We start from the raw sequence: 21,708 nt of genomic DNA, 5'->3' as shown, positions 1-21,708 counted from the left end.
GATAATTGACAAGGCCTGAGGAGAGAGATAAATGAAGGGCAGCCAGTTGTAGATACTTTTGGGGTGATGAAAGTATTTTGGAACCAAATTGAGATGGTAGTTGCACAATATTATTAGCATACTAAAAGCAATGGAATTATTTAAAGTAATTAACTATGTGAATTTCACCTCAAAAAAAAAAATAACAAGGACAAAAAGTCTAAGGGGAATAACCCATAGACTAAGATACTCTTAACCTATATAGAGATCCAGATTATAGACTTTAGTACTTATTGTATTATCAGGTTTGAATCACTATAACTAAGGACCTGACACAAGATATCTATACAATAAAGTGAAGTTTATTTTAGATTATATATCTAAAGGGTCAAGTCCAAGATGAGGTGTCCCCATTGGTTTGGCCTCTGGTAAGGGAAGCACATCTTTGGCAAGATTGTGTGTCAGAATGAGTGGTCATATCTCAATGCAGGAGGCAAAAAGTGTAAGTATATGTAGGATTTCCAAATTCCTTTTGAGGGTACATCCCCAGTGACCAAAGAACCTTCCATTAGGACCCACCTGCTTAAGGTTTTACTATGTCCAAGTAGTGCCACCCTGGGAACCAATTTAACCCACAGTCCTGTGAGGAACATTCAAAATGCAAACCATAGAACCCATATATTCCACTTATTTCAGATTAGCCAATGAAGATCAAAAGTTTACTAGAATATATTTAATATGTAATATATGATCACTCATTGAATCTAGCAATTTGTGGGGAAAAATTGACTTGCCGTTATTTACCTTTTATAAAGTATCTCTCTCGTATCTGTCTGTACTCTTTAACCCTTTCTTTATTGCATTAACACATTAAATTATCATGTTAAAAATTTGGTAAAAAATGAAAACTTCATAAGGGAATATTATTGCTTAGTGTTTGCAGATGTTGTTTATTACTTAGACTATGAATGGTGTCAGAATGCTATTTCCCTTTATATTTTGATTGCAGAGCCATAACAAAAAGGGTAGCTGGTTGAAATTCACCAGTAAGTTTATTTTCTGATATATGCTGTGCTAAGATTGCATGTCCCTTTTGAGTTAGTACAATCTCCAGCACTTGCAGGATGCAGAGAAAGCATTACAATGAAAAATAAGAAATGCTATTTTCAATATCCATAAGTCTAGAGAAACAATAGACATTATATTTCCCATCGGTGTTAGTCAGCACATAAATATGTGCATGTGTTTTCTTACCAGAAGAGTTCAAAAGCTGTGGACATATAAATGGATATAGTGATATTGCTCAGAAAATAAAGATTCTATGAAATCATATTAGAATATGCCTAATCTCTTTCATAAAACTAATCATTCATCAGTCCACTCAATTGTTTTGTCTTGGGTTCTTAAAATGAATTTACTTTTTAATTGAGAAATAAACTGTATATATGTTGTACAATAGTATGTTTTATATATATATATATATATATACATATATATATATGTATATATATATATATATATATGTATATATATATATATATATATATAGGTGATTGACTAAATTAAGCTAATTAGCATGTGTTACCCTGTGTATGCCTTTTTGTTGGGAAGGACATTTAAAGTCTTCTCTTACCAATTTTCAAGTACATAATATGCTGTTATTAATTATAGTCATGCTGTACACTATATCTGATATCATTCCTATTCTAAATTTTGTGTCCTTTGACCCGCATCTCCCCAATTGTTCCACTCTCTGTCTTTGGTTATCACTTTATTCTCTGTCTCTATGCATTTGAATCTTTCAAATGCAATCCAGGTTGGATAGCTTCTCTTTTCTCCTAAGAAATGAATTAGGACACAAATAGGTGTTTTCAGATTAAATACAATCACTTCAAAACTAAAAGGAATTACAAATTGTTAGTTTTAAAATTGCAACTCGAATTTAAATATCATTATTTTGGATTTCTAGAATTAAAAGGGGTCTTATGTTCACTATATTTAATATATATTTGCTACAAAACCTAAGATTAAGGTAGTAACTTTTTTCAAAGAATTGAAAAATCACTTAATAATAATTGTTACAATTGTATAAACTAAGACAGGATACTTTAGTGATAGGAACAGGGTTATTCAATTTACTGAGAAATATTTATACCAAGACATAGATCTTCAGATTACAATTATATCTTTTATTCTTTCTGATCTGCTGTTATTCATAGATATTTTAAATCTAAAGAGGTCATCAAATAAGACATTTAGTATGCTACTGAAATTATGATAAATAGCACTGGTCTTTCAATTGTTGAAAAAGTAGACATAAATGTAACTCACTGGTAGAGTACATGATTAGTATGAGTAAGGACCTATATTTGATCCCTAAAAACACACACACACACACTCAAAACCTTAGTTAAAGAAGAAATTATTGCAAAAATAAGAATTGTAAGGGGAGTTTTTTTCTAATGATATGAGATGAAAATGTTTCCACATTCAACTGGGGAGATGAAGGGCATTTGTGGAGTTTGATGAGCCCTAAAATGTGAGTAATTTCCCTTTATCTATAAAGAGTACTGCCGAAGTCCCAACATTAGTCGTTTCCATTTGGTCCTGCTGTCAATTTGATTAACGAAAGTCTTTAGGTAGTTATTATGAGGTCTAATAAGGAGTGTGGGAATAAAATTTACAGCCTTATAGAATAACACTTCTGCTTACTGAGCTTTGAACACAACATTAGGAGGCAAGGGACACAGACTGCCTCTGAAAGACAATGCATTTTCCCAGAAGATCACAATTTACTGCTCGGACCCAGTAAGGCACTGCCTTTCATATGTGTGAATTTTATACTAGATCAGAAATATGCATGAACAGTTGAAATCTCAAAAGCTCCTATGTCCACACGGACTATTAAAATCCTCCAAATCCTACATTGGTGCCTCCAGAAACTAATTTCCAAAGTCTGTTTTGTATCTTGCTGAGTTTGTACCCCTGACAGTAGTAGATTTAGCAAGATATAATTGAGGCTTTGGGAATTAGTTTCTATAATTATTGAAAATAATTGAAAAATAGCTAGTGCTGTAGTTTGGATCTACAGCGTCCTCCAAAAGCTCATGTGTTGAAGACCTGGTCCTCAATGCAACCATATCCAGAAATGAGGCTTTTGGAAAGAAAGTGAAGTACTCTAACCTCATTAGTGGATTAACCCATTTGTTGGATTAATAATTTAAGTGGACTACTGGTAGGAGATGGAAACTCTAGGTAGTTGGGGTCTAGTTGGAGGAAGTAGGTCATGGGGCATGCACATGCAAACTAAATCCTCCTCCTAGCCCTTTTCTTTCTCTGTTTCCTTCCTGCCATGAGCTGATCAGGGTTCCTGCCCTTCCATGCTCTTCCACCATGATATTCTGCCTCACTCAGGTCCAGCGGAGAGGAGCCAACTGACCCTTGACTGAACCTTAGAAACTGAGCAAAAATAAACCTTTATTTCTCTATGCTGTTTGTGTCAGGTACTTGGGTCACAGTAACAAAAAAGCTGACTAACAGCTAGGAACTAATGAAAAATCAAAACTTCAGTTTGGTCAAATATATCTTCTTTGAAAATAATTAAATATCAATTTACCATCTTTTAAGATTTTTAAAACTACTTTAGCTAAAACTAATAATTTCATTTGTTTGCTTCAAAAAGAAGTATGAAGATATATACCTTACAAATTATAACATTAGGTTACATTAGACATCAGTGTTTCAATTCCCCTCAAAAATAAAGTATTAAACTTAGATTGATTTTTTGAATCCAATAGTCCTTTAATTTTAGCCTGCTGCTTTCACTGATCTTAGTGGTTTCCATTCCTATGTCCTTTATCATTCAAGTCAAGGAAATCATTAGTTTTGAAAAACGTATTTAACAGTCCCCCATAACAAATTCGATATGAAAAAAAAAAAAAAATCAACAAAAAGGAAAAAAAGTTAAGTTTTTTATTTTGATGGCCAGCCCAGTTTGTAACCTGTCATTTAATCACACTAAATGTCATATTTATACTTAATTTTATTGGTTGACATCAATGTTTCTTTGCTCTGTTGACATACATAAATAATAGAGTTCTGCAGTATCAAGAAGTAGTACAAAGTTTAACATTTTAGAGTCAGACTTTTTTTTTTTTCTTGTGGAGAGGAGCCTTGGGTAATTTGTCTTCTATAAGCCTCCTTTTTCTCTTCTTTAAAATGGGAATTGAGAATGAATATTAAATATAATAGAAAGACTAGATGATAGTCAGTACTTAAATGATAATTCCCTGTCTCCTTTTGATTAGTGGCTAACTATAACAATGTAAAATCAAATTTAAGAAATGATATACTGGTGGCCAAGCAGAATTTGCAAGTGGAATTTTATCATCAATAATTTTTTTTTAAATAAAAAGAGTAATGAGTAGATTTATCTTAATTTCCTTGTAAACACATTGCTCTTGCCTTTAGAGCAATGTTTTTTATGTTTAGGGAGATATTTGTACTATAGGTAATCCAGGCAGATACCTTTTTTCCATAATAAAAAGGCTTTAAAAGGAAACACTATAAAGCATCTACAAACTTTGAAGATTCTAAAATTTGCTGTATAAATGGAAGAGAGTATGTATAGTGGCTTATTATTACTCTGCCTCCCAAAATATTGTGACATTACAGGTTATGAAAGAACAATGGCAAAATATTTTGTTAGTGTGTGTGTATGTGCAAATACATATACATAACAACAAATCCCACCATTATGTTCAATTATAATGCACCAATAAAAATATGGAAAAACAAAAACAAAAAACAGTTTAAAAATTTAAAAACCTTGAAAGAAAAAAAAAATACTATGGGAGAAGCATGTTTAGCAACAAACGAGTAAAGAATCTTTCATGACCCTTTTGTTCTCAGAATTCTTTCCTCTCCCAGTCTTATCTAGGGCATTTATCATCCAGACAATGAGACACACACTGAACAGCTTGCCTGAATATCTTGTGCAGGCCTGGAATTCTCTTAATCGGTGTTGACTTGTGGTATTAGCCCAGTGAAATTCAGGGTGGCTGCAGTGTATGTGAAGGTGCAGAAGATTGCTCCATTTGCTTGGCCCTCTGGGGAATCGTTTCTTGGAAACCTGGAACAAACTGAGCTTTTCAGTTATGGAAGTGGCATTTGAGCCACCAAGCTAAGCTCAGTTAGCATAATATTTGCTTGCCAAGGAAAAACTCCCTGCTTCAAATTCTAGGTCTCCCTCTTATACTTAAATTTCACATCTGGTAGCAGACTGGAAGCTTTTCAATCCCTCCACAATTTTCACTTTTTCTGTAAAAGGGGACTATTAACCACCTAATTCAAACTAATATTATCACTTTTTACAGAATTAATGAGATGCTATAATTGCTGACACTGTTTACCTGCTACTCTGGGAGTGTATTTCAAAGGCACATGAATCAGCCATCGCCAGCTTTATAATTAGCGTGTGACAACTTTAATTCCAAAGGCATGTTTAATCAACAGCAACAGATGGAAGTGCGCCTGGTGGTAAGTCACCCCTTCACAGCTCCTGATAGCAGTTTGTCTCGCTGGCTCTGAGTTCTAAGCTATTTAGCATAGTAACTGCTAAATTACTGGTAATATTCTCTGTCTTTTTTTTTTTTTTGGACAATAAAAGTTGCACTATCCCCAAAATCAGTTTCACTGACATATATTGAGTGCTTACCACATACTAAATATTATTCCTGTTTGAACTTCTGCCTCTAAACAAATTCTCAAATTATCTAATATTAAAATTCCCACTTTACAGGTGAGAGGGTTGAACCTAGAGAACTGTATTGACATGCATAGGGTTCTGCAGCTTATAAGCAGAAGGGATGTAAGTTCTTTGGCTCCTGGTACCCACATTGTTAGCCAGTATTTCATGCTATAATAAAAGCCATTTGGTGGTCTATAGTTGTACATGGCTGTTTGTTGTAGTGATTTTGGATTCTGCCTATGAAATTATTCGTTTTTAGATCTCATCATTATGGGACTGTTTTCGGATTTCTTTCTCAAGGACTCAGTCATAGGCAAAGGAGACAGAAGCCTTAATCTGCTTGGTCCCTTCCTTTATTCAGCAAACATGCTAACACAGCCAGTCACTATACAAAGATTAGAATAAACATTATCTCTCTCCAATAATAGCTCTCTCTCTCAAGAGTTCTCTCAGTGATGTGGCTTCTCCTTCACTGGGTGCACCTTGGCCCCGTCTTCATAAACACAGCATCTTGGGATTTCATCTCTAATGTCTATAAGCATCCTTTTCAGGGTTTGGCCACAGCAGGGTACATTTGACATAGCAGGCTCAGATCTCCATTTATAAAATTTACAGACTTAAGGTACCAAACCATGCACAGGGAAGTGATGACCAAATTCAGAAGTTTGGAGCACTAGATCTGTCCTTGTTTTCACAAGCACATCTTCTCCTACTCTTTACCTCTATGAACAACATACATTGGACACATGTACATCCAGAAACAAAGGTTTTCAAAATTGCCTTAAATATGGAGAATATTTGGGGAACTTACACAACATGTAACTTCAGAATTCTCTCCAAATCCCTATCAGTTCTTCAATATCTCTGGAAGTGAGACCTGTGGATTTGTCATTGCTAAGACCTCCATGTAATTTTCAATGACAGCCAAGAGTAAGGGGTGAGACGGATAGCTTTAGACTTTCAAATACAGGAGCTCCATTAATGACTTTTCAAAGAAAACAGATTTTTTTCTCTTAAATCTAAAACTGATTGGTAAATTGTGGGCAACCATCATTTCTTAGGCACAAAATGTTTACTTTGATAAGGTTCTGGCCCAGCAATAATTCTGAGGAATTTTGTCCCCTCGAATTTGTATTGTATTATTGTTAGAGAAATGATAACCATGATGTGATCAGAATGGATACCACTTTCATTTCTTTGTAATTAACCCCATGGAAGACCTTTATTCATTCTGGAAATATAAAAATATCTTGCTGCTAGATGTAGTCTAATAGCCCTAGAATTAGAAAAGCATAAAGAGATTTAAAAAAATTGTTTTTTCATTCCTCAAATGTTGTTGCTCTTCTCTCCACTTGTTAACATACAGCAATTCTAAGAGCCTCAGGTTCACTGCCTGGTCTTTCCTTCCTTGGTGAAATTCTTTAAAATATACATGAGTATGTATGTGCCCAAGTATGTATAGCAGGAATGCATGTGTGCATACACACATAGAGGGATTTCAGAGGCCCTTGATTTACAAATAAGAAAAAAGAGCTTGATTCACTTACAGCCATATACATGTTAATTTTACAGACTTAAATAATTTAATTGAGTCCCTGACACTTTTGTCAATGTTATTGATACAACCCAAATGTAATTTTTAATGTACCATGCAATCTCCCTGACTTTGAATAATGAAAATATTCTTTTCATTACTAGTTGGTTTGTATACTAAATTAAGACTACAAACTAAGACTATAAAATAATTCATCTTAAATAAACAAATTCAAATGCATTGTTAAATTCCCATTGGGTACTATTTAATAACTAATTAGAAATAAGACATAACAACTAATTCTACTTGTTTGTGTGAAATAGTGTTGCCTGTACATTACCTTGCCACAGGACACTAAAACGTTGATGAAGCTTGAGGGGAAAACATCATGTAAGCAATAATAATCTGAGTAACATCGTTCCTATAGTTTGTTATCATTGCCACATTTTTTTTAAGAGGATGCCTTGATATGAATTCTTTGGCTTTGCTCCACTCTCCCCAGGACCACCTTTCTGTTGTTCAGCTGCACAGGGTTGTGTACTTAGCAGGAACCACCCTTGATTTAATGCTTTACTATCACAGTCTGCAATTCTTCACAATTATGAATGAGGGACCAACATTTTCATCTCTCAGTAGACGCTGCAAATTGTCTAGCCAAATCCAACCCCTCCTGCAGTGTACTGCCTTTAACTAGCTCGTTTATGCCCCTAACTCATGTGTGAAGCTAGGTGGCAGTTCATGACCCTCAGCCCTCTCAAGACAAGTTGGTCTTTGTTCTTTTCTGCTTTGTGTGGGAGGGCATCATATTAGGGGACAGACAGATGAGGATGGTGGGAACATGAGATTAATAGAGTAATTCTATAAAATGGGCCCACTGTGCTGACCCCCCACATGCTTTCTTTTCCAAAAAGCGATTTGCCTTGCAGCCCTGCCTGGCCTAAGTGGACAGGGTATGTCACATTCCTCAGCCGACTACCTGCTATCTACAAGGAAATGCACGCAGGAAATAACATTGATAAGAGGAACCCAAGTTATTTTGAAGGGAGAGACTTTGTGATCTTTTTCACAGACCAGATCCCAGAAGATAAGGATAATTCCTCCTAACTAAAAAACCTGTAAAAATGATTAAGAATCCAATTAGAATCAGTCAGCATGGGCCTAGGTGACATGGAATGGTCATGGCAATAGGGACTTGAAAGTATGTTACTCTGCTGTCAGTCAGAAGTGAAGAGGTAGATGTGGATGGGACTCTCTGGGATCCCCAATAAAACTGGAGTGCAGAAGAGGCACTCTGTCCCTCTCCTCTCTGAGGGGATACACACTCTCCCTTGAGAGTGTCCCCTTTCCCTTTTCCTATTCCTTCAATAAACTCATTCCTATTGCTCTGAGCAACTTGTTTAAAATCTTTCTGACTTGGTTGCAAGAATCAGGGTTTGAAAGGGGATCCTCCCATTGCCTCAGTTTCTCGGAAGGCCCCAGCTTTGTAACATCTCCTGGCGGTCTCTGCATCATCAACTTCAGGAAGGCTGAGGATGTCCTCCAACATCATGGCTTCAAGTTCTGATGCCCAGCGGCTCTGCTCACCATCCTCTCCTCTCCCATCTAGCAATTAACAAGCACCAACATGTTGATTTAAAATTTGAAAATCATTTTGCCCACCCAGAACATCCTATTTCTTATAAAGCATACAAAGTAAAATGACATATTTATATGTTGTATTCCCATCTTCCTTTTGCATGCTTTTATATTGTAACATTATATCTTTGCTTGAGTCTTTAGTTAGCATTCTTGTTTCTTTGACAATGGACTAAGAGGTCCATGCCAGAGAATGGCTACTATTATACCTCTTACAATTATTAGTCTCAGTCAGTCTCAGAAAATGATAAGTTCTTGCTATTTCCTTGAATTCTAGTTAGGTACTCTATTTCCAACCTTGTGATTTTCTGATTGAATGCATATGCAAAATGACTATTATTGGTTAAAGTAGATTTTTGCTACATAAAGGCATATTTTCTATTGGTAAAAAGTAATTTCTTAAAAATAAACCAGCTCATTGAATTTGGCTGATTGAAGTATCTTTGTCCTTATCAGAAGGACTTAATCAACACACACACACACACACACACACTCTAAGAATTCCCCAACTGGGAAATTAATGGTGCCTACATCAAAATGTTTAGTATCTTCATCTGTGCTGGCAAATTAAGCTATTTGGGAAAAGATTCACAAATAAGAAAACCACACCCTAGTCATTTTATTAATATAAAACAGTAGTTCAATATGTGAAATGTCCTGCATTCAAAAAAAGTTTGTGAATATTTTCTCAAGGAATAACTTAAGTCCCACAGAAATACGTATAAAAATAAGAGCAAATCTGTGTAAGAACAAATGGCAAGAGATATAGGAGTTCCAAAATCACACCCAGACTGTTGATGTGTTTCTATATTATGGATGCTAAATTCAAAATAAAGTTTACGAACCCCCACCCCAAATGACTAGAATTTATTCTTTCTTGAACTTTTTAACTTATCAAACTGTATTTGTAATAATTATCTAAAACATGTTTCCTAGGATTATTAAAATTTTAGAAAATAATTTATGTGGGTAATTGAGTGTATACATGTCTCAATTTATAATTTTGTTGTCTGCAGAGATTTCTGACATAAAATACTGAAATTACAAATTTTTTAAAACTTCTATTCATGTGTTGGTGTGTTTTCTGAGTACGTATGTAGTCACACACCCAGCAATGATACATTATGAAGAAATTCATTACTGAAATGACCTGTTTAAATGATTCAGATAACTCAAAGTCAGTTTAAAGATAGCCCCTGAGCACTGCACATTGGTTTCATCAGGACACACAGGACAATTTGCTAGGAAAAGACACTTATTTATTCCTATGTTTTGGTCATTGTTTTCTTCTCTCCAGTTCACAGTTACTGACCAGACTCTGGTTAGAAGAACAGCAAATAACATGACTCCAAGTATTATTTTAATAGCAAACTCAGATTATTCTTGATTGCTATTTCTTGTACATGGGCATGTATTCAAAGCAGAAGTTACTCTGGCTACCTTACTTAGATGCCTTTTAACAAATTGGGCATAAGCTACATGTGCACAGTGAAACTTCAGTATTGTGATGGCTTAATGAGCCATAGAAAATGAGGAGTGAAAGAGTATAATATAAACGATAGTTAAATATATGTATTTTTAATTTATGAACCATTGTGTTGATAGATCAGTATGTGTTTATTTACACTTACAGACCTCTGTGGGAACAAGTTCAGCTTAAGCATGTGACTTAGCTTTTCCTTTACCTGAATTTAGGGAAGCAAAAACAAACAAACAAAAAATTTAACAAAGATCAAAATTATTGACAGTATCTCACTAAATAACTGCCTTTCCAGTCTACCTTAGATTCTATAAAAATACTATCCTTTCCAAGATCTCATCTTTGCTTACTAAGGACTATTTTCATACAAAGAATAGAGCTATTACTAAGACCAGTGGGTTTCCAAATGACATCGTTTGTGACATTGATATATGCTTCTTGTTAAGAAAAACACTGTAATACCTAGAATTTCCCTAATAAAGATTAACCACTTTTAACTTGGAGTTCTAGAAATATGAATGCATACTTCATTAAAATCAAATCACTGGGATGGGTTCTAGCTCAGTGGGAAGGTGCTGGTCTAGCATGCATGAGGCCCTAGGCTCAACTCCAAGTACCTCCATAAATAAATACATAAAGGAAGAAAGAGAAAAAAAAAAATCAAAAGTCAAATTATCAATAGAAAACAATGCATCTGCCACCTTTGTTAATTTTGTTGTGATTTGTTAGGATTTCTTAGGTGGTACTATATTTTCATTCTTTCATGAAGAACTTGAACTGAAGAAATAGTTTAAATTTGTATTGTAGTATAAGCAATAAGAAAATGGTCAAACAATGAAATTCCATTTGTTTAATATATATTTTTATATATCTGTACACATTTATATACATTTATATGCATATATATGTATACATCCATATATGCATGCACACACGTGTATGTTTACATTTATGCATGTGTGTCTATATGTATGGACATATACATATGCAAGTACACATGTGTATGCACATATATGTATGTGTGTATGTTCACATTCATGTACACACATGTGTAGATATGTAGCATATCCTCTGCACTTATTTTTATTTTGTAATTTTAGTCACTGTCTCTTATACATTTCCAAAAGCAAAATAAAATAACAGAAAAAAAATAATAGGGTGTCAGAATACCATTAGGCAGGTTCTATTTATTCTAAATGTTCAACTACAACATGCATTCACAGAGGATGGAAAGAATTACCTTGGAGTAATTCCTGGACTTGTTTGTTTACCATGCACCATGCTTGGTTTTATTGTTATTCTCATAACATGTAATAAAATAATCCAGCATGTGCCACATTATGTTAGTGAATAATTATAAGGCAGCATGACAACTCTATAATTTCTTGGTAATGAAGAATAAAAACAATGAAAACAGCAGGAAAACAGAGCCAGAAGAAATTTTAAAACAGTCTGTTTCTGTTAAAACATACGCATTTCACAATTTTGTACTTTATATTCATAGCATTTCTATCAGTTCCAGGAACTGTGGATATTTAAAGTTGAATATCTGTATTGAGCATACAATGAAGTAATTGGTGTTAAATAATTTAAAATTAGATGCATAATTGGCATTATAAGTACAATATAAACCTCCCAGCTATAGGGACCTTGGAGAATGACTACGGAGATTTCCTGGAAAGCAATGTTTCAGTTTTTCTTGCATGGAAAATGGGACAAAATACATTAGGGATGCATGGGTGTCAATAACTAATGATGGAACTATTCACTATGGATCCTTCCAGCTAGATGCTAAGATCTCTGACTCAGGGTATATATTAGTTCTGTTTTTTCAGTGCCTGACATAGAATAAAAGTTTAATGGTATCTGGAAAATGGAGATATGTAATATAACCTGGATTATGTAGGTGTCAAAACTCAAGGTAGAGAGGTGGTAAGGAGATTTTTTTTTTCTGGAAATAGTGCATTTTGTCAAAGTCCTGTTCATTTGTGAAAAAGAAAGTGTATAGTTTTGGGGGAGTACATATTGACTTATATGTAATTCCAAGATTTGAGGTTGATGTTACTATTATGATTAACAGGGGAATCAGGAAAAAAGTTTTTCAAGAGTCCATAGGAGAAAAGTATGAAGTTTAGCACCCTTTGAATTCTAGCACATCACACCTGACAAACTGATAGCTTTATAGTTGAAAATGCAGGGCTGGATGTCAAAAGAAATAGCTAAGCCGAAATCTACAGGTTTCTACAACTCCATGTACACAGAGAATACAGGTTTAGATATATTTATTAGGTAGACAACTGAAGGTGGATTAGTCAACTTTCTATTACTATAACAAATGCCTGAGATAACCAACTTATACAAAGATTTACCTTTGTTCAGTGTGTTGGAGGTTCTAGTGTATATTTGGTCAGGCCTATTCTTTTTAGGCCTCTGATACAGGGTCAGAAAATCACAATGGAAGCATGAGCATGTAATGGAGCAAAACTACTAACCTTATGGCCAGGATGTATTAGAGAAAAATAAGAAAGGGTTAGGGTCCCACTATCCCCTTCAAGGACATGCCCTCCATGACCTAAAGACCGCCCACTAGATCCTATATCCTAAAGTGTCCACCACCTCCCAATAGCATCATGGGCTAGAGACCAAGTCCTTAACACACAGGACTTTGGGGAACATTCAAAATCCAAACTACAGCAGAAGACATGGTAAAATTTCTAAATTACAGAAGTTATCTAGAATAAAATTTAAAATAAATTAAAAATTAGAATACATTTCTAAATTATTGATACATGTATTAATTTTAATAATATTTCAATGTCTCAGTAAAAATATTTTTTAAATAAATATATCATAATTTTGTAAAAGTAAGCACATTTTGCCTATTTTTTGAACTGTTTTTTCCTGCTCACATCTAGACCAAAAAGCTAATGAGAAGGAAAAAAAGTCAGAAACTAATTTTCTCCTAACAATAGCAGCTGTTATTTTAAATAACCAGTCACTTGATGTATTGATTCAGCTTCATTCAAATTGTTTTGGGCTTTTCATGTGGGCAAAGAATGTGAGGTTTTAATTACTTTTATACCTCTTCATTCAGTAAGTAGTCTTATCTAAAGAACTCTTACACAAGGAATATTCCATCAAATCAAAGAATAACACATCTTTCAACCATAAGTGCATAAACAGCATTAGAATGTCAGCTTGGGGCACAAAAGAAAAACTTTATGAGCATGCATATTTAACTCTACACAACACATATCTATACATATCTATGTTTATATCTATATTTTTATATCTATATTTTTATATCTATCTATCTAATACATATTCTAAACTTCTTTTTTAAGAGACCAGGAGAGATTAAGTGGCTTTATTCAACCACTTAATGGCTCCAAATGCTGCTTCCAATTTACAACTGATTTTTGTAACTCTTTGACCTTAGATGAACCATTTTCCAAAGTACTATTGGAAGATTGCATAAAGCACATACATTATAAGATCTACACAGCTTTGTTTCTATGGTAAACACCAGCTATGTGTGGCTATTTAGATTTTAATTAGAGTTAGATAAAATTAAAAATTTAGGTCCTGATTAACACTAGCTACATTTTAAATATTCAATAGCCATATATAGCTAATGGCTACCATATCGTTTATCATAGAGTATCGCTACCATTGTAGAAAATGCTATTGAGCAACACTGATTTAGAATATAAGATATTCACAAAGGGAAAGTAAACACATTCTTTTTGCTCTCTAAAATCAATTCTGTCATTTCCAATTTTTCTCTTTAATACATTTCAAGGGCATGTCACAGAATTTCTGAAATTAGTTTCCAAATGATAAAGTAACAAGTATGAGATCTTCAGGCCAGATGCCTACAAAACTTAAAATGAAACAATGCATCAAGATTTCTTGAGCATATTGACAAATAAATAAATGGAATAGTCAGAATTCAGGTACCATTTCTCAAAATGGAAATACAATGAATAAAATCCAGAAAAATATTAACACATATAGTAAATTATTGTCTAGAATTTGTAAAATACAGAAAAGCAATAATTAGTTTGAATAAAACAGGAATGAGTCATTAATATAATTTTAATGAATTGTAGGAAAACCATAAGAATGCTAAAACTCATCTCCATACATAGTACTTCAACAACATGCCTAAGAAAAAGAAAGGAATTGAATGATGATCATTCTTGATGTTAAGATTATTCTTAACATCAAGAAAACAAACATGACACCATACTCTAGCAATAAGTAACAATATATGCAAGCAATTTTTTAAAAAGTCATGGAAAAATTACTGGTCACATTCAAGTGAATGATGGTGGCACCAAGGACAGCAAGAATGACTGTAGTCATTCATGTAGTCACACAAGTCCAGCAAGTGATCCCCTGTGTTTTTGTCAAGTTTTGTTTGTTTGTTTATTTGTTTTTGTTTTGTTTTGTTTCTGTGACTAAAAGATCTGATGATAGAACAAATTTAGGAGGAAAAATTTATTTGGGGGCACACAGTTTCAGAGGTCTCAACCCACAGATAGCAGACTCCATTCTTCAGGTATCAAGGTGAGGCTGAACATCTTGGCAGAAGAGTGTGTCAGAGGGAAGCAGCTCACATGATGATCAGAAAACAGTGAGAGATAACCACTCTCCAGATGCAAAATATATACCCGTGGACACCACACCTGCCTCCAGTTACCACTTGTTTAATCCCATCAGGGATTAACTCACTGTTTAGTTCCAGGGTATAACCCAGTCATTTCTCCTACAAACCTTCTTGCATTGTCTCACACATGAGCTTTGGGGGACACACACGACATCTAAACCGTAACACCCTGTTACCAACCCCAGGGGAAGAGTCCTACTAGGAGAAGCTGAAGAACAAAGAGCTTAACAATGCCCACCACCAGGAGCAGCAGTCCCTGATTTCAACTCACTGCATAGTTTGCAGATATGGGAGTCACTGAAGCCAGATTTAAAGTTAGGTAGTCAGTGTAGTTAGATAAATCGGGTCTAATGCCGAGTGAAATCTAAAATGGAGGCCATGCTGGCAATGATTCCGGAAACGCAGGACAACTCATGGAATGTTAATGAAGTCCTGAAAAGGCCCTAGGCCAAAGACCACCTCAAAGAAATGTTAATGAACAGCCCCCAGCAAAAAGGTGCTGACTCAGAAGTCCTTCCTGACCAGATTACTTCTTTGGCCCACCTGTGTCCCACCCCTGGGGCCTTCCCACCTACATTCCATCACTGAAAGAACTATAAAAAGGGTAGACAACATCCCTTCCACGGATTCCACCTCTTGGGTCCCCTTCTTCCTCCGGGAGAAGTCTTTTCTGCTGTCCTTTAATAAACTTCTAATTTCTACTCTGAACTTGCCTCGGCGTGCTTCTTTGGTGTTATTCTTCAACTCTGGGGAAGCAAGGACTCGTCACCGGCGGTAACATCACCAAGAAAAACAAGTCTCTCAGAGGCACTAGAGAGGCCCTCATTTTACTCAGAGCAAAGACAGAGCAAGAGATGCTTCAATGAGTATCCCCTTGTAACAGAGGTTCACTTGTTCTGAGGCTTATTTTTAAAAGGACAGAGTTTTTTTCTCTCCTCTCCCCTCTTCCCCTCCCTAACAAGATTAGGGAGACAATGTTATCTTTTCTTCCCCTAGTTACTTGTCCTTGAACACACCCACCAGAGGAAGGAGATATGTGCCACAGGATGTAAATCTAAATTTCAACACACTTTCTGGGCACACCTGGGACCCCTTGTCAGAAAACACCTGGAATGTAGCCTTTGAATAGCTTCTTCAAAAGCCCTCTGTTTTCTCTGATGGTCAGAATCATAGCCTCTGGGACAAGAGTCCCCTGTGCTTCTCCTTTGCTAGCAAAGTGGTAAACCTTCTTTTTCCTTTTTCTCAAAACCCTGTCCTCATTATTAAAATGGCATGAACTGGATTCAGGGACAAGGACTGAGCTTTTGATAACACCCTGGGACCAGCACCTCTTATCTTTCAACTCATGCAGAGATCCTCTACACGTGTACTTCTTGCTGCAGGTGAAAGATCTTTTCTCTCCTTTCCTGGAACCAGGAAACACCAGTGGGCTTGGCCAGGTGTCATGTGATGCACATGCTGAAGTTTAACAAAGAATGCATCAAACCCGGAACAGGGAAAGATATTTCCAACCAAGACTGTATGCCCAGTGTAGGTTGTAAGGGCTCTGTATCTACAGGCAAGGGACTTTTCCAGGCCTGAGGCACACTCTAATGCAACCAGGGAAGGGTTATCAGGCTGCATGTGAGGGCCTTTCCCAGCACCCAGTCTCATAAATTCTTTCCTTTTCCACTTTTTGAGTTTCCTCGTAGGTGTTACAGAATGATAATGCTGAGGGTTTATTTTATTTTCTTTTCTGTTTTTCCTTTTAAAATAGTTCAGAGGATCATTGGGAGAACAATGAAATACTGGCTACAACCAAACGTAAATTTTTCAAAGCAGGTGCTACTAAAATATAAGCTGTTGTTACATAATCCAAAATATGAATTTGTCAATTTCTTGTTAAGAACATAAATGTAAAGAAAGTAAAGTTGCAGAATTAGACCTAGTCATCATTGACTAATGTGTTTGCTTTCCTGATTTTATCACAGCCCCAGGGACCTCAATCCCAATAGCTAGTTATGTAATGAAATAGCTAAAATGCCGATTGTGTCTATTATAAGCACAGTCATTTGGAGAAAATGTAGGCAGATTCCCATGAGAAACATGGAGATTCGGGGAAAAATAGTATCTCTCTTGCATCTTGCCTCCATAGGTAGAAAACTAGCAAGGTATTTCACAGGCTACAAAATAAAGGTCTAATTCCTTCCAAGGTATTACTAGCTTGAGGCCAGTGGCCTTCAATAAACTTCTCTAGAACTTTTGCTCAGCTCTGGAGACATTAATTAATTATAGTACAGCTAATAATAAACATTAGCTATCATTTATAAAGTACTCCTAGGTTGTCAAATGTCACTTATGTTCTTTCATGCTAATCTCTCAAGGCTGGTATCACTCCATCATAAAGGAAACCATGATTTTAAAAAGTGAGATGATTTATGTTAGAGTCACAACATAAACAAACGGTGGACTATAAAACATCCTTATGTCCCACTCCAAATGTCAAGCTTTTTACAAAGCAGTGCTGCGTCAGTAAAATTGAATAAAGAAAGTAGACTTGAGTATTCATAACTACTTCTCTAGTTACTGTGCATTTGATCCTTATCATAATTTTCTTCTGCAAAACAAACAAACAACAACAAAAAAAAATATGAAGGTAAATCCTAGTTAACTTGTTTCTTTAAGAGAAGCCAACATCAAAATCCAGATAAAATCTTCATGGAAAAAAATAAGCAATACAAATAGATGAGTAATAACATTTTTTAAAAATACAGTAAATCTAAATTAATAGTTGCAGTTGGCAGAAGGCAATTTTAAATGACATAAATAAAACTTACTACATTTTACAACCACAGAAATGCACAAAATGCAAAGTATGCATTGCTGAGTCATATTAGCAATGAACTTATAGGCAACAGAACTTTGGAAAACAATAAAAGAAGGCACTTTTGAGTTGTATTTTGAGAATCTACAAAATGAAATTGAAAAGGGGGTTTCAGGCTACAAACACCACCTCCCTTTTATAATGTTCACTGTGATTTCTCTTGGAGGCAAAATAACCCAGATTCTTTTACATAAATTGGAGTTACAGTCATAGCACCCAGTGGTTCCAAAACAACAACAAAAAACGAGTGTATTAGTATATTGCTTTTCATGGTTACAGGGTAAGATGGCTTCCTATTAAATGTTGGCATTTCTACACATAAAGCTTATCTACTAAAGAGAATGTCCTTTTTGTCTTGATAAGTTAAAGCAAAATAAATATTCTGTGCAATAAGCTGAAAATGAAATAAAATATTTTGGAATCCGGAGACTTGGTTTTTAACTTTTGAAAACAAAACCACAAAACACACACACACACACACAAAAAAAAAATACATGGAACACAGCTAAAGTAGTGCTTAGAGGGGAGCTTATGACTGGAAATGCATACATTTGAGAACAGAAAGATCTCAAATCAGTAGCCTAACCTTCCATATTAAGAAACTAGGAATAAAAAGCAAACTTCAACCAAAGCAAGCTGAAGTAACAAAATACAGATCTTGATTATTGACTACCCACGAATTTGTCCCAGTTTCTCAATCCCGAATGTTGACAATGATAAGAACAATTATATATATTGACAATGAATTGCACTTTACCAAATTTTTCTTTCTTTCTTTCTTTCTTTCTTTTTTTCCCTGTGTACCATGCAGTCTTGACAAAAACCACTGAGATATTGCTGTTAAATTCTGTAGGACACTTCTTTGATATAAGGAGAGTAACTAAGATCAGAGTAGGGACGAAGAGCAGGAGAAGAAGATTAACATTTAACAGGGATGAGAGGTGGGAGGGAAAGGGAGAGAGAAGGGAAATTGCATGGTAATGGAAGGAGACCCTCAGGGTTATACAGTGGAGGGGGTAGAGAGAGAGGAGGGGAGGGGAGGGGAGAGGTGGGGAGGGGGGAGGGTGGAGGATGGGAAAGGCAGCGGAGCACAACAGACACTAGTATGGCAATATGTAAATCAATGGATGTGTAACTGATGTGATTCTGCAATCTGTGTATGGGGTGAAGGTGGGAGTTCATAACCCACTTGAATCAAAGTGTGGAATATGATATGTCAAGAAATTTGTAATGTTTTGAACAACCCACAATAAAAAATTAAAAAAATAAAAATAAAAATAAAAAATAAAAATAAAATAAAGATATTGTGTCCATCGAAAACCAAAAAATAAATATTTAAAAAAAATAAAAAATAAATCCTAGACCAACTTAATATTAAAAGAAATTTCAAAGATGCATAATATGGCAACATGTAACTATACTAGAAATTAATAATAAAATTATAATCAGAAAAAAAATAAAAATAAATAAATAAATTCTGTAGGACAAAGGTTTTCACCACACCCAATTACAGAGTTTGTTAAGGTGGTTTCAGATGTTCCTGTGCCTTTAGTCAACACTTGCTTCTGGATTGGAGTGCTCCATCCATTTGTATTTAATGTAATTAAGGTATGCTTAATTTGTCATTTTGCCAATTGTTTTTTAGAGGTTTCAGGTTGTATTTGTTGTTTTTCCTTTGTATTTCCATTATTACCTACTTTTGTGCTGAATAGGTATTTTCTAGTGTGCAATTTAAATTTCTCTGTCCTTGCTATAATTTCGAGTTACTTTCTTAATGGTTGTCCTGGGGATTAGAGATAATAATCAAGTTCAGTTAATTTCCAATTTATTTCAAAAGAATACAGCTGTAACTTCTACAGAGCTCTGATTCCTCCTTCTTCCTTGTGCTATTATTGTCATATAAAATATATTTATAAATTATAATTCTATTAACACAGTTTTATGATTATTGCTTATTATTATTGTTTTATGTACTGTTTTAAATCATATGGAGAACAAAAGAACAGCAAAAATGTGTCTGTAATGCTTTTTATGTTTACCTGTGGAGTTACTTTTGCTAGTGGTCTTTATTTATTCATGTGGACTTGAGTTATTGCCCACTATTTTTATTTTAGCCTGAAGGAGTCCTATGAGTATTTCTTGCTAGGCAGGCCTCTGAACAACACTGTCTCCCTGGTTTTGTTTATCTAGGAATGTCTTGTTTCTGCCTTAATTATTAAAGAGTAGTTTTGTTGGATATCGGCTTCTTGGTCATGGTCTTCATTCTGTCAGGTCTTACAACATGTCATGCCTTTACCTTTTTCCATTATTTCTTATGAGAAGTCAGCTGGTAACCTGTAGTGAACATCTCTCTTGATGATTCTTTGTCTTTTGATCAATTGTGATTATATTACAATGTGATTAGACACGAATCTTGTTACTTTTATTATAACTGAAGCTCATAATGCTGATTGAATGTGTAATGTTTTTCACCAAATTTGCAGATTCCGTCAATATTTCTAATTCCAACCTGCCCACTTTTTCTCACTGCTCCTCTTTCTCCCAGTATGTATGTGTCGGCATATTTAATGTCATCCCACAGGTCTCTGAGGTTCTCTTCATTTTTCTTTATAATTTTTCATTCCAGGACTCAGACAGAATAATTTCAATTAATTCACCTTTGATCTTACTGTATCTTTCTTGACAGTATAAATTTGCTAATGTACCCTTTCAGTGAAATTTTCATTTCAGTTATATAGTCCAAGTTCAGAATTTTTAATCTAGTTTATCTTTATATCTGTCTTTCTTGATCCTTTCAATTTTAATTTTTATTGGTTTATATTAATTATGCACAATGGTGAGATTCATTCTGGTATATTGATATATAGATATAATATTATTTGATCATTTTCACTCCTCAATATCTCTACTTTCCCTCTCCTCTTTTCTCCCCTAGATCATCTTTTTCTGCCCTGTTGGTCTCTGTTATTATTTAGATTAGGTGTTCCCCAAAAGCTGGGTGCAGTGGCACATGCTTGTAATCCTAGTTACTCGGGCGGTTGAGGCAAGAGGATCACAAGTTTGAGGCCAGCCTCAGCAACTCAGAAAGAAAGATGAATACAGTACTGGAATCACCATTGATAAATAAATAGTGGTTACTTGTGCTAGATATGAAAGGGATATATAAAGTTAATTTGGGGGTTTGTAGAATGCTTTCAGATATCATCAATAGAGGGGTCATCTTACCTTGTTAAATCATGATTTTAACAGCATAGTGTTTCCCAAGTATTATTTAGATTCCAGGAAAACTATGTTTCCTTTGACTGCACTTTGATTGAGCTCTCAGCATCCAGTTGAAAAATACCAAGGTAGTCTACCATTTTAAAATTGAGAACGCTCTTTTCCATTCCCTTGGTTTACAAATTGATCCCTATTTCCACTCCTTCTTTTCTACTCTTCTTGAGAGTTTCTTCAATGACTTCCTCATAAAAGATAGCAATAATGTTCCAACAGGTGAAAGAGCACCAGGTGAAATTGGGAAGTGAGTGGGAGAATCGAAGATTAATTAAGGTCCACAGAGGGGTTTGCAGACCATGCTTTGTATTTATTGCATATGTGCTATGATAATGAATTGATAAAATTGTAAGATTTATGAGACTATAATTCATAACTACATTAAACATAGAGACTAGTTTTTATATTCAATTAATTGAATTAGGTTATCATGCATTTTTAAAAAAATCAAATTAGTATGTTCTTCTAAAGAACTAGAAACAGAGACAATTCATAGGTTCTTTTGCACAGTGGAATATTTTAT

Source organism: Marmota monax, unplaced genomic scaffold (genome assembly GCF_021218885.2).
Source record: "Marmota monax isolate L192 unplaced genomic scaffold, Marmota_monax_Labrador192_F-V1.1 WCK01_AAM20220418_F8-fsc00121, whole genome shotgun sequence".
NCBI classification, from domain to species: domain Eukaryota; kingdom Metazoa; phylum Chordata; class Mammalia; order Rodentia; family Sciuridae; genus Marmota; species Marmota monax.
This window is presented reverse-complemented; position numbering follows the sequence as displayed.